Source organism: Glossina fuscipes, unplaced genomic scaffold (genome assembly GCF_014805625.2).
Source record: "Glossina fuscipes isolate IAEA_lab_2018 unplaced genomic scaffold, Yale_Gfus_2 0, whole genome shotgun sequence".
In the NCBI taxonomy this organism is placed as follows: domain Eukaryota; kingdom Metazoa; phylum Arthropoda; class Insecta; order Diptera; family Glossinidae; genus Glossina; species Glossina fuscipes.
The window spans coordinates 6,232,042-6,244,998 of record NW_023998414.1 but is presented as its reverse complement, the minus strand read 5'-3'; the positions used below and the strand labels follow the sequence as shown (position 1 = coordinate 6,244,998).

Sequence of the window (12,957 nt, the reverse complement as noted above, 5' to 3'; positions counted from 1 at the left end):
GAGCTAATTTTCACAATGAAATATTGGAAATTCGAAACATATGCGTGGAGAGATTTAGATCGATTTAGAAAAAGAATCTGTATAGATTGGCATAAGGTGGATCTGATCTATCTTAAGCCCTTAATCGAATATATACCACAAGTGGCGTAGGGTATAAGGAGAAGCTGAACTAAGGTTTCGCTGATTAAACTGAGGCATTTAATGTTTATTTTCAAAAGAACTTAATAAAGAAGCTTTTCATTCGCAATCAAACATTTATTAGTTTTTCAAAATTGTGTTATTTAAACCTTTGGGAATTGTTCCGGTACTTTTTCAATTTGTTAGCGTAGCTCTTGTTGTAAGTGCGTATGGTATATTATGGTAGATTTTATGAATTGAAAATAATGACAAAACTGACAAATTCTTTCTCTCTTCTTCTCTTGGATAACATCAGAGACGACAACATCAGCATATTCGCACAAAATGAAAATGCATTTTTCTTTCATTTATTTTACTACATCAATGCAATGCAGGCAGAAGAGACCGCTGATAACCTAAATATGCATAAGCATATATACATTCAAGCTTTTATAAGCGGTAGTGTGTAAGTAAACATTGCATTCAACATGCTCGCACGCTTGATTTAAATTTACATAAATTTTGCATACATTATCGTTATATATTTTGTTGTTATTGGTAGAAAAATATCAAGAAGAGTTGTAAATTGTCTGTAGTTTGTTCTTTCCCCTCGCTTGCTCTTTATGTCCCGGCACTAAAAAATGGCACACCAGTCAGCCAGCTAAAATGATATATCATCTCTCATTCTTCCTAGGATAATAATGATTTGCAACAATGTGTTGCATACTAATGCATACATAAAGTTACACTTTTCTAACTATCTATGGATTTTACGAAACAGAATATGTGAGTTGGTTTGCCGGTATATATAATGCACAATATATAGAAACGGAGGAAGAATGGTTATATGTTGACATTTTTATTAAAGACATATGAGTTAAAGGAAAGATTTAAAAAAAAAAAAAAAAAAAAAAAAATTATGTTAAAAAATTGCCATATTTTTATATGATGTTTGTCACTCCATTTGTGTTACTTTATCTCTGGGTTTCAGTTAAATCGAGTTGTTAAACTGACAACAGAGGAAATATAAGCGATTCATTTTTTCCCTATGGCCTCTTTCCATAATTATTACTTTGGTTTTATGAAGAACAGTTGATTCTCTTCTCTTTATCTACTTTCGTAGACAGCTTTACAGCTTTACAGTTAAATCCTGATTTACGCCGTACCTTAAGCGCATCTACAATTTCATTAAATTCCTTCCATTAAATAAGGAAATGAAAAATATGCTTTTTTCCAGTAATATATCTGTTGAAAAATTTCTAAAAAGTTATTTAATTACCAACAAAATTTCCTCAAAGATTGTCGGATAGAAAATTCTTTTGCGTTAACGTTGCCTATACTTTTAGTTGGTGAAAAAAAAAATAATAAAATAATGAATAATAATCCGTTGCCTACTTTAGAGTGAAAACGTTTTCTATAACATTAATCACAACAACGAAAGAAAAGAAAAAAAAAAATGCTTGACATATTTCCTCCCATTGGGAATGGTTCCGTTGAGTCTGAAAAAAAGTGAAGTGTTTTCAAATGATTTTCATTATCCGGAAGATTTTTAATAAACTTTTAATTAAAAATATTTTTAGTGGAATTTTAACTTTTCATATATTTTTATATCTATACTATCGCATAGTTTGGGTATATTAAGTTAGCCGTTGCACTTAAGGAGAATACCTACAATCAAACGAAGGAGACTCTAGCGATACAGTTGCAAAAGGCAACAGCAAAGCGCACGGCAAAGGGAAATTGGCTGGAATCCAAAACTTGGACTTGCAAATTAATTTGGCTCCTTTTTCTTTTTAGTTTAGTATTAATTAGTATGGAAAATTTTCTTCTTAATAATTTGATATTGATATAAGATGGCGGCAAGATGTGTATTAGATGGCGTATTAGTTTGAAACCTGCAGAAATACACCTCTACTGGATCTTGAGCGGCCACAATAACCAAGTAGTTCAGTTTCCAATAACAATTTTAATTCTGAGTGCCGCTTAGTCGTAGCCATAATAATTGTACAACGTCCAGCAGTCTTTGGCTGCTCCTTCATTCTTTCTCTCTCTCTCTCTCTCTCTCCCCCCCTCTCTCTCTCTCTCCCCCCCTCTCTCTCTCTCTCTCTCCCTCTCCCTCTCTCTCCCCCTCTCTCTCTCTCTCTCTCTCTCTCTCCCTCTCTCTCTCTCTCTCGCTCTCTCTCTCTCTCTCTCTCTCTCCCCCTCTCTCTCTCTCTCTCTCTCTCTCTCTCTCTTTCCCTCTCTTTCCCTCTCTCTCTCTCTGTTTCATTCTCTCGCTCTCACCTCTTCTTTCCCATGAGTGATTGTCTGTCAGTTTTATTTAAAAAAGACTTAAATGTCGAAATATTCACCGTTATTTATGGACTTTTCCCTCTTAGCGTCTAGCTCGCGGATGACCTTGTGGTAAAAACCTTGTGTCTTCGAGTCGAGATAGATCTATATTCATTTGCGCGCAATTCTCAACTTTGAGGAATCGTTGCATCGTTATGAACCAGAGTTAACCAGAGAAAGGCCGGTTGGGAGAATAAACGCCAATCGTGGAAGAAGCTCCCAGTTACTGTAGAAGATCAATTCGTGGGTTAATTTTCCTGGAGACTGGCGTATAAGTGCGATTTTCATAGTTATCAAAACGTTGAATAGTCCACTTTCTAATTTTTTCATAGCTCCCCATATTTTCACTCCAAGCTAAGTCAGTGTTCGCGGGTTCAAATTACAAGGGCGGTAAAGTTTACTTTGGTCGTAGCTATAGTGAATGTTATTTCAGTAAAGGCGTAACAGTTAGTGATTAAGCAAACATTCGCTAGGCTACGGCCTCCACCTCCCTATTTCTTTCTTTTATACCCAACGTCGACTAAAAAAAAGAAAAATATCTAAGCTTTCGCACTATAATATTGGATGGGCGCGGATGAATTTTCTATTTCCCGATTAAAAGTGGAAATTTTTGTGGAGTATGTGTGGTATACTTTACGAGTAACACGAAAAAACACGGGTGTTCACTGTTACTGTTGCATAAGCGTGTGGGCATTGCATTGCAGGCGTATTCTTTGAAAAGTTAACATCATTTTCAATTTCTTTTGCAAATTTATGTGCTTTATAGGGTTTTCGATGTTTACTTCTGCACGTTATACACTATACTACAATATTTGATAGGCTTGGTCAATTTCTCATATTCTGGTACAAATACTGCAACATCGCTCATAGAATGTGCACTCAAATTTATTTGCTGTAGCTTATCAGCAGTGGGCAAAAAATCATGTCTTTATTCCCTTTCAAGAACGGAAGTATCCTCCTTTTACGTAGTACTGTAGGCGTGTCCATCGACTAATTTGACCCATTTTTAATGCCAAGCTGCGTGCAAGAATTTTCAACGTGTCTGCCAAATTTTAAGCAACTATATTTATTTCTGATATCGTCAGAATGTGTTTCAAAGACGGACAGACGAATGTGCTTACACTAACTTTGAAGGTACTTATATCTAAAATTTTGGAGAAAGTGGATTCGTCATATACATTTTACAAAATAACAAATTTCAATTTAGAAAACAGTTCTGCACCTATATGTATCTATGTCAGTGTAAAATTTTAAATCGACTTGCGTGATATCTCCATCTTTAATCTATTGCTAGAGAGTTTACAATCCCATAATATAGACGGAAAATGGTGTAATTTTCTAATTAATAATTACAAGTTGAAAAACAAACATCTCAGTTCACTAATCACGCTGCAATGAAAACCGAGTCTTATCAATTAACGTATCAACAAATAGTGATTTAAAATGATGGGTAACGACAAAACTGCACCTTATGGGGAATATAAACTTTTCTCTTGTTTTTATTTGTGAATTTTATAGTTGATATAGGTTAAACTTTATATAAATATTTGAACTTTTAAATTTATATGTTCATTTGCTTTTTGCGTAATTTGCCTCTCATTTTTTTTTAGCAAATTCTTTTTTTCATTCCCCTCAAATTAATTGAGCTTCTTAATCTTACTTCCTCTCGCCACCCTCTTCGATACTTTTCATCTCAAAATTCTTGCTCGATGCCAATAACTGCTTTCCTCGTCAGTTAGTCTACAGAGCGGAGATATATATGTAAATAACATTAAAAAAAAAAGTAAGAAAAAAAGAAGAAAAACTTACGTAAGTTTATTTTTAATCTTTTTGATTCTCTTTATTTCTAAAGAGTATATTTGATATAGCCTCAAATGCCATCTGCAATTCTTTCTCTGTGCGTGTACGTATATATGTATATATATATATACAGGTTGAAAATGCAATATATAATGTATTGCATTTTTTTACGAGGAGAAATTATTAGAAAAAAGAATTTAAAAAATTTGATTGTACAAAAATTAAATTAAATTGCAAAATATATTATATCTTGCTCTGTGACGAGCAATGTAACGTTTGACTTTTATCTAACTATGCTTCAATTTTGTATTTAAAATTTAAGCTCTAAGGTATGTTATAAAATAATAAATGCCCTAAATACCTGTTTGATGGTCTGCTATTTGATGAATGTTACTATGTTTGAGTTTTTCTTCCTGTAAAGCAGCAAAGGCCAAAAAATAATTAAAAAATATTTTAAATAAATGCAGAGAAAATACAATTAGACATGAACATAAAAATCTAATATAATCCAAGATTTATTCCTAATAAAAATGTTCATTTTTTGCTAAGAATACATACAAGTAGTTGAGAGTGTGTCCTAGATATTCACTTTCCAGCTACAAGACTTCAAATACTATCCTTAGTAATGTCTCTAAATCATATCCAAATGTGGTTATTTATGAGAAATTTAGGAACAATTGTTCCATGTCACAATCTCTTTACTCAGATGACTCAAATTGACTCGAATAGCGTGTTGTGATCCCCACTTTTATACCCATAACTGAAGGATGAGAGGTAGATTCATTTTGTCAAAACGCCTCAAACACCTAGAAAGAAACTTAAGAGACTGTCTTGATTAGCATCAAATTTTGAACCCATTTAGACGTATATATCCTTTAGTCATTTTTTTCGTCCAGTTACTTGCGTGTGGAATACTAACCAAAACCAGCTGGTAACTGGTTACGTAAAAATACGTTGATATAGTAATAGTTGAGAGCATGGTACCGCCCGCCATGTTACATGTAACGCCCGATGCTAATATATCTTATAAAAGGGTAGTCCGACTCTGCCTGGCCGGGATTGTATGGTTAATCCGGAGGCAAGAATGACTATGTCGCGTAAAGGGAGGTCTAAAAGTTTTATAGTCTAACTGTACGCTCCACGAGGGTCAGGAGCCATTCACTATGTCACGTGTACCTACAAGTAGAGGTGACAGTATTGATTTACTGTAGATTGGTGCTTCCCAAAACCCTACGGGGGAAAGCGTGCATGCTTACGTGTATATGGAAACTGCGGTGGAAGCGTGTATTTCCAGACCACAGTTTGAACGCAGCAGTTAATCAATGTGTGAGTCCTGACTGCTGGGTATGACCCTTCGGGGGGCAATCGTGGGGGTTGTGGGTTCTATCATTCCAAAGCGTATAATAAGAGGTGATAATAGGCCTCAACATTTACCAGAGTGGGTTTATTGAGCCTTACACAATCAACATATCTGGATTCTCCAGTGTAGCTTAGGCCCCTAGCTTATAGGGATTGTCTAACTCTCTGGATTGCGCCGGTTACGCTAAAGTAACTCGTGTGTCATCGGGCACCGTGGGGCTAGACCGACATGGTAGTGTACTGACGTAAAACCTCTCAGACATCTGTAAAAGTTGATTGATGAACAAATTTATTTTTTTTTTTGGCTCTGAAGAACATCTGCCCATTTATGTATAAGCACAGTACAGTCCATGGTGTGCTCAAGATTATCAGAAATATTAGACAAGCCCTTCTCACTGTTAAGCACCTCAGCTGATCAAGCATTTTCAGGCAAGACTTGCTAGTTCCCAGCCACGAACGCAACATATGCTCTAATCGTGGCCAGATAAAAAGGAATGGATTATTCATCATATCTCTTGTGCGATAAGGAAAAGATCTATATTTTGTTTATTATGTAGAATTCATTTTATTAGACTTTATTTTATAGCTTGATTCTGCAAGATTTTTTATTGAAAGGGAACGCGGCAACAGGAGACAATTGAGTAGTTAGGATTAAGATATAGTTGGATTTGGAAGCCTATTCTATTTAAATCAGGAAGAAGCAAAATATATTTTTGAACATCTCGTGCATGTATATGCAAATACTATTCAAACAAGCTGAACCCATGCAAATTTTGGTCTTAGAAACTATTATTATAATTTATTTGAAATTTGGCAAAAAAACGACTAAGGAAAAACACTGAAATTTGAGACTCAAGCGCGGCCAAACTGGAAAGTCTCGCCGCTTTTCACCTATATCATATGAATCTATACGAAAATACATTTCAATCCTATGAAAAACCACCTAAATTTGGGACTATAGCGTGACTACCAAATGTGGCCTACATTCACCTATATTCACATCGTTCAGATTTTTCTGTTTTGTTTGGTGGTAGGCTCACCAAATTCAATTTAAGATGCCTTATAACTATTTCTTATTGCTGTTTCTATTTTCTGTTTAAGATTCTTCTATTTACTAGAAAATTTTTTATTATATATGTTCTGCTAGGGATTATAATCAAATTTAAGTTATGAAAGGGAGATAATAGGAAAAAAAAAGAAGAAAATAAACAATCGTTTCTAATTGACGTTTCCAATTTCCGAAGACTTGTTTATTTCTTATTTTCTTCATTTTTCAATCAAAAGTTTTTTTTATTTTTTGGTTTCTTCTATTTTGTTTAGAATGCGTATTGTCTTCAGCATTTATCTATTTACTTATTGTCTTTGCCACTAAGTACATTACTATCGTAAGCTAACTAATGCCATTATATGTTTTTATCTTTGTTGACTAAGGAAATTTTAGTATTTTTCTTCTTCTTCTTCTTCTTTTTTTTTTTTTAAATTTAATCACATTAAAAAGAAAAAACAAAAAGAAGAAAACGGAACGGAAGTTTTCAAATGATATCAGTTTTTTTCAAAAAAAAAAAAAAAAAAATTTGAAATCTTGTTAAATATAAATAAATAAATGTTAAATATCGCAGCACAATCAAAAAGGGAAGAAGCAAATAAATTGTAGGACCGCTCGAGACGACAGCTTTTTTTTACTTCAGAAAATGAAACCCTTTACCTAGCCCCTGCCATTCATTGTAATTTACGCTTGAGTATATCCTAGTTTATGCATTTTGTCTGTATATGTCTTTTACGTACGTGATCTTATGGTTTGAAAATGCCGGAAACCTCAAGACAATAAACCACTTCGAAAAGCGCACCGCCATTTTCATTGCGGAATAAGCAGCAGGAGCAGCAGCAGTAGTAACAACAACAACAACAACAACAACGGTAGCAATAGCAATAGGCTTATATATATGTATGTGTATATATTGTATTATCGCGCCGACAGTGGCATCATTAACTGTAGACAAAGGCAAAGTAAAAGTTGTTCATCACCGAAGGTTACTAAGATAAAACACGTAAAGGAAATAAAAATAAATTTTTATATATATTCATAAAACTTCTCGTTATACAATGAAGGCACCTGAAAGTAGGCAATGTTGTAGATTGTAATTGTAATTCATGATGATAAATATGTATCTCGTATACTTATGCTTTTGTTAAATATTTAACGCATATGTTTAAGGTTACAATGTTTTTGAAAAATACAAGCATACTTTTATTCACTCCAAAAAATTTTAAAATATTGCAATTAAACAAACAGAAACAGTTCAGCTCTTCTTCCAATATGAAAACACATTGTATACAACGTATAACTGATTTTATATAATATATATATATAAAAATGTTGATCTCGATAAATAAGTAAATTACCTTATTTGCAAGTCACGATCTACTGGTTAAGGTGTGGGGGGTTCTCGAATTGTTTGCTGAAATATTTTACCTTGTCATGAATGATTTCGTATATCGCGTATATCCAAAAATTATTTATATTTCATAGATTTGGTTTCATATTGGATTTTAATTATGGCCAAGAACGCGCGTTGGTTTTGTTGCTGCATGTGCAATATTTTTTTCATTTTTAATAAATTCTTTGTGTTATTGAAAGTTGTCCTTTATAATTTTAAAAGTTGTGTTATTTGTATCGAATTTGACGAAGAAAAGATTGTTGAGTTCAGTGCTTGAGAAAGATTCTACGACACGTATATAATTGTTATGAAATCTTCAACTTAATGAAATTGAAAAAATTGAGAATCATAATTGAAATCAAGTTTGTAATCACATCTGGCTGGCATCGTATACAAATTCGAATAATTGCAAACTTTTAAAAATGTGTAAACAAACGATAAATTTAAATATTTATTAAATGAAGAGTGGATGAAAAGTCATCCAACCGACAAAAAGAAAAACATATGTTTCTCGTGGAAAGGTTGATGTTATGCATCGAACCCGCTACCTTGACGTGAATATGAGCTTTGCTTTCGTCAGCGGCCACAGTGTTGATATAGTCAATTCGTGTCAATTCGACCAGTCAAAGTTTGGCAATGGTAAATTGTCGTGCAAAATTCTCGGACGTAGGATTCAATTCGACTTAATTTGTGTATTGTGTTCAGTCAGTTTTTTCCATTTTCAATTTTCGTCCAAAACATTCACATCGACTCGCCTAAACAACTGACGACAAGTACTGGTAATTATAAGTACTTGCAAGTACTTCTCTTACAGGTTTATAATTATTTATCTACCGAAGTTACGTAGCTTAACAAAAGCTCGCGAAGGAAAGGTTTAAAACGCATATGTCACAATGCAATGAGATAATTGAGTAAAAAAAGCTACGTAGGCCGAATATTTGCGGAAGACAAAGTTGGTTCCGCCAAGCGAGTAAGTAATTGTAATATTCAAACGTATACGATCAGAAAAAGCATTGTAATTACAAATGTCCGTAAATAGTTTGTAAATTAACTTTCGTAAAAGTTAATACTAACAGTTCATTGGTACGAACTGAATCTCGAAAGGAGTTGAATAAAAACTTAAAGAAAAATATAAACCCTGTGCAGAAAGAACAACTAGTGCTTTAAGCTATCCGCAAAAGAACTCATCTTCAGGTATCAGAATATGAATGAAAGCATCATTCGGGCAAACTATAGATCATTTATATCGAAACCCGTGTTAATCGGGGAGAATAATCTATTCGAACAAAGCTTGCAGGGAACAGTAGGTTTTTGTAGATTTAAATTGTAAATATTTTCTGAGTCAAGTTTCTTATATGGAATCGAATTTCCTCATACTGAAAACTCCCGATAGCTTGGCTCGTTTTGCCGGGAAAAAATTGTAATACACCATGCTCAGCTAGCCGCTTGATAAGCGCTCAATTTTATTGTTTAAGTAAACGGTTCGCTATTCAAAATTTCAATAGCCTGTGTTGCGCGCGCTTGAATATGATAACTTGTACAGTTGCGTGTAGTTACAAAAGAAAAAGTCACAATTTCATTCAAGACCCTCCAGTACAGCGGCGGAGCTAAATGGCTACACGTGTCTGTTGGAATACCACCCAGGGCTTTAAAAAAGATATAGAAAACTAATATTTGATGATAAGAGAATGGAACAAATTCAGCATTTGTTTCTACATTTAGTCGATGAAAGGCATTGATCTTTTTACCGGGACCAACCAAAACTTCAGTACACGACTAACGACGATCTGTCTATAACCGCGTTCAAACTCTTAAAGTATTAATTCATGATCTATTAGAGCTAAGTGGAAGAAAATCATGGCCCTAATTAATGAAATATATCCGAGATTTGAATTATTGGATCGAGATGGATACGCTCCAATCGGACATTTCTTCCTTATCTATGGTATTCTGCACTTTTTTTAATGTCCAAATCTAACAAAACGCATGTAATTGTGAAAATTATTAGCAATCAGGTATCGGGCTGTTTTCCTCTTACTACAGGTAAACTTGGAAAGAAAAAAAAATTAATATATAAAAATAGATGATATATATAGATGTATGTATGTATGTATGTAAATATACATGAATATATATTCGCTTGGAAGCATACGTTTAAAAAGAAAAATAGACAAAAGCCATATGGCTATTGTGCTATTTCTCAGCTCTCACGAAATTATAAGCAAACAGTTAATAAAATGTAACATTTTAGTGTGAAAATTGGAATTTTTATTGAACGGTATGTTTTTAAATCAAATAGCAATTCGAAAATTTGCTGTTTGCTTTTTGCTGTGAGGCGACGCGCTGCCCACACTCTTATCTTTCACTGTTAGGCTTCTTTTTTTTCCCCTCTTTTTCTTTATTCTTTGTAAGCAAATAAAAATTGAAATTAAAGGAAAATAACTAAGAAAGTTATATTCGGCTAAGGCCGAATCTCGCATACCCATCGCTATTTAAATCTCTAGCGCCCCATGCTTTTACTGGAATGGAATGAAATTTACCTTTCACCTTTTACTTCATTAAAATGTATTGTTACGAGAAATTAATCCACGACATCGCGCCATCCGCCATCCGCCATCCGCCATAATTAAAAGAGAATTGTCGCATTTTACTCTATAAGTCCTTTTACATGATTACATCACGCAGGCGGACAAACATGGCTTAATCGATACAGAATTTTGAGTGTTGTTACAAACATTATGATGAAATGAGTTTATTTGCATACTTCAGTAGTGTCTAGGGTATAACAAATGAAATGGAAAATTTTTTGTTTTCAAACTTTTCTGTTAAGCCAATCATCGCGTAATTGTGGGCGAATTTTGTGTTCACTCTTCGTAGAGATTGTAATGACTATGAAGCATGGATAAAAAATCACTTGTCAAGAAATACTTCTACTTAAAAAAAATATATGGGATTAGATTGATTTCGACTTTTACAGATGATACGATCCCTTCACTATATTCATACCCACCATATTTTGTGTTTTTCCGTAATATCTGTACCACCCAAAAGGGAACTTCAGAGACCCGATAAAGTATATATATTCTTGATCAGTGTGAAATTCCGAGTTGATTTAGCCATGTCTGTCCGTCTGCCCATTTATGTGGTGTGTAGCTTTGCCACTCCCCTCGCCGCAAAAATGTAGATGTCGACTTCAAACTTGATAGAAACATTGGAGGTTTCTGCACGCAGGTTGGTATTGAAAATGGGCGAAATTGGTAGAAGCACGAAGTAGAGCGTAAACTGGACGCAAGTCTGTTTTCTTTATCAGAAATTTTTGGAGTTTTCCTCGTTACTAGGAAACTATTTATAATGTTAGAAGGCTGAAATTTTGCACGTTTACTTTACGCAGCATCCTACTCTTTACGTCCAAAAATGAAGACAATCAGCCATGCTTACACAAAGTTACAATTAAGTAAATTTCATTTTGTTCATTTTTTCAAAGTTTTATGCCTATTTAGCATAGGGTAAACAAGACACATTGTTCGAAACTTATCTACCTAAAAATGGGTTAATTCTAAAATGAATATAGTAGACATTGCGATTTGGTGGATTAATTTTTTCTTAATACTACCAGCGATATGAGTACCAAATAAAAGAACTTGTAGAGTAGAATGCGGAAAGCATAGAGATGGTCATGCAAGATCCAGCCCCCGCCGAATATAACCTTCTTAGTTGATTCTTATAGGGTGCTTTATCGTAACGCAGGATACGTAGGATACATTATTTATAATTTTTTTTATCAATCAGAAATGCTGCTTAGAGGTCATCTAAGAGGTGTGCAACCTTGATTAGTCTAAGAATCGATTCAGGCGTGTTTGTCCTTCCGTGGTTGCCGCATGTTTATATTCCTCGCCTTCGCTAGAATTTCAGCCTTAACAAATGCTCCAAGCGTAGTTAATGTATTGAGATCTACTCGAAGGTAGCAAAAAAGATTACAAAATTGTAATACATACATATATATATATATATATATATATATTTAGAAAATAACTATTCAAAATTTCGCGAAAAAAAGAATTCGTCAATAATGGCGATATATATATGCCATCGTATGTGCGTTTTATATTCTTAATTAGTATAGAATTTTAAATCGATGTCCGTCCGTCTCCTTGTGGAACACATTCTACCGATGGTAGTAATGAAGATATTGGCTCCCAATTTGGCAGCCACATTGCATGTTCTTGCGCACAAGTCGGTATTGAAAATGGGTCAAAGCGATCGGAGGATACATCTGAGAGCATCTCTGTTTTCAAAAATTAAACATACATAGTAGCGAGAATTGTCGTGATCGTCTTGTTAAGCCTAAGTTGCTAGTGATGCGTATCCGCGATTCGGTGTACAATGACGACAAGTTTCGCACTTATTTTATAATTTTTTTCTTATGCATTTTTCATGTGTGCATAAATAATTTTAAGTATGATTGTGTTGCCTGTATTATTGTAGGCGTGTGTATTTTTATTTACATTTAGTAAAAACAGTAAAATGTAAATTTTTAATTAGCAAAAATTGTTTTTTCCTTTCCCACTTTCTCTCTAGATAAACAACTTGTGTTCAAATATATTTTTTATGAAAAATAGTTTTTTTTTTTTTTTCCTATTTTTGACATAAGAACGGAAAACTATTGATACTTGTTTTAAATTTAGATCTTTTAAAGTATATAAGAGAAAAGAAAATAATAAATGCAGTTGTTTATTAAAAAAGCAAAAGCAACTACAAATGTTTTTTTTTTTTTTTTTTTTTTTTTTTCTTTTTTGCATATATTTTACATTTATATTGTATTTATGTAATGTTTGCAGAACGTATACAAAAACAAAAAAGAAATAATATATATATATATATATATATATATATATATATATATATATATATA

General features: G+C 33.4%; 1 protein-coding gene across 4 annotated transcripts in view; it reads left to right on the top strand.

The window, feature by feature from the left end:
- The window catches only part of LOC119644076 (serine/threonine-protein phosphatase beta isoform), a 57,064-nt gene that overhangs the window by 40,221 nt on the left and 3,886 nt on the right, over positions 1 to 12,957 (top strand). The window lies entirely within an intron of this gene.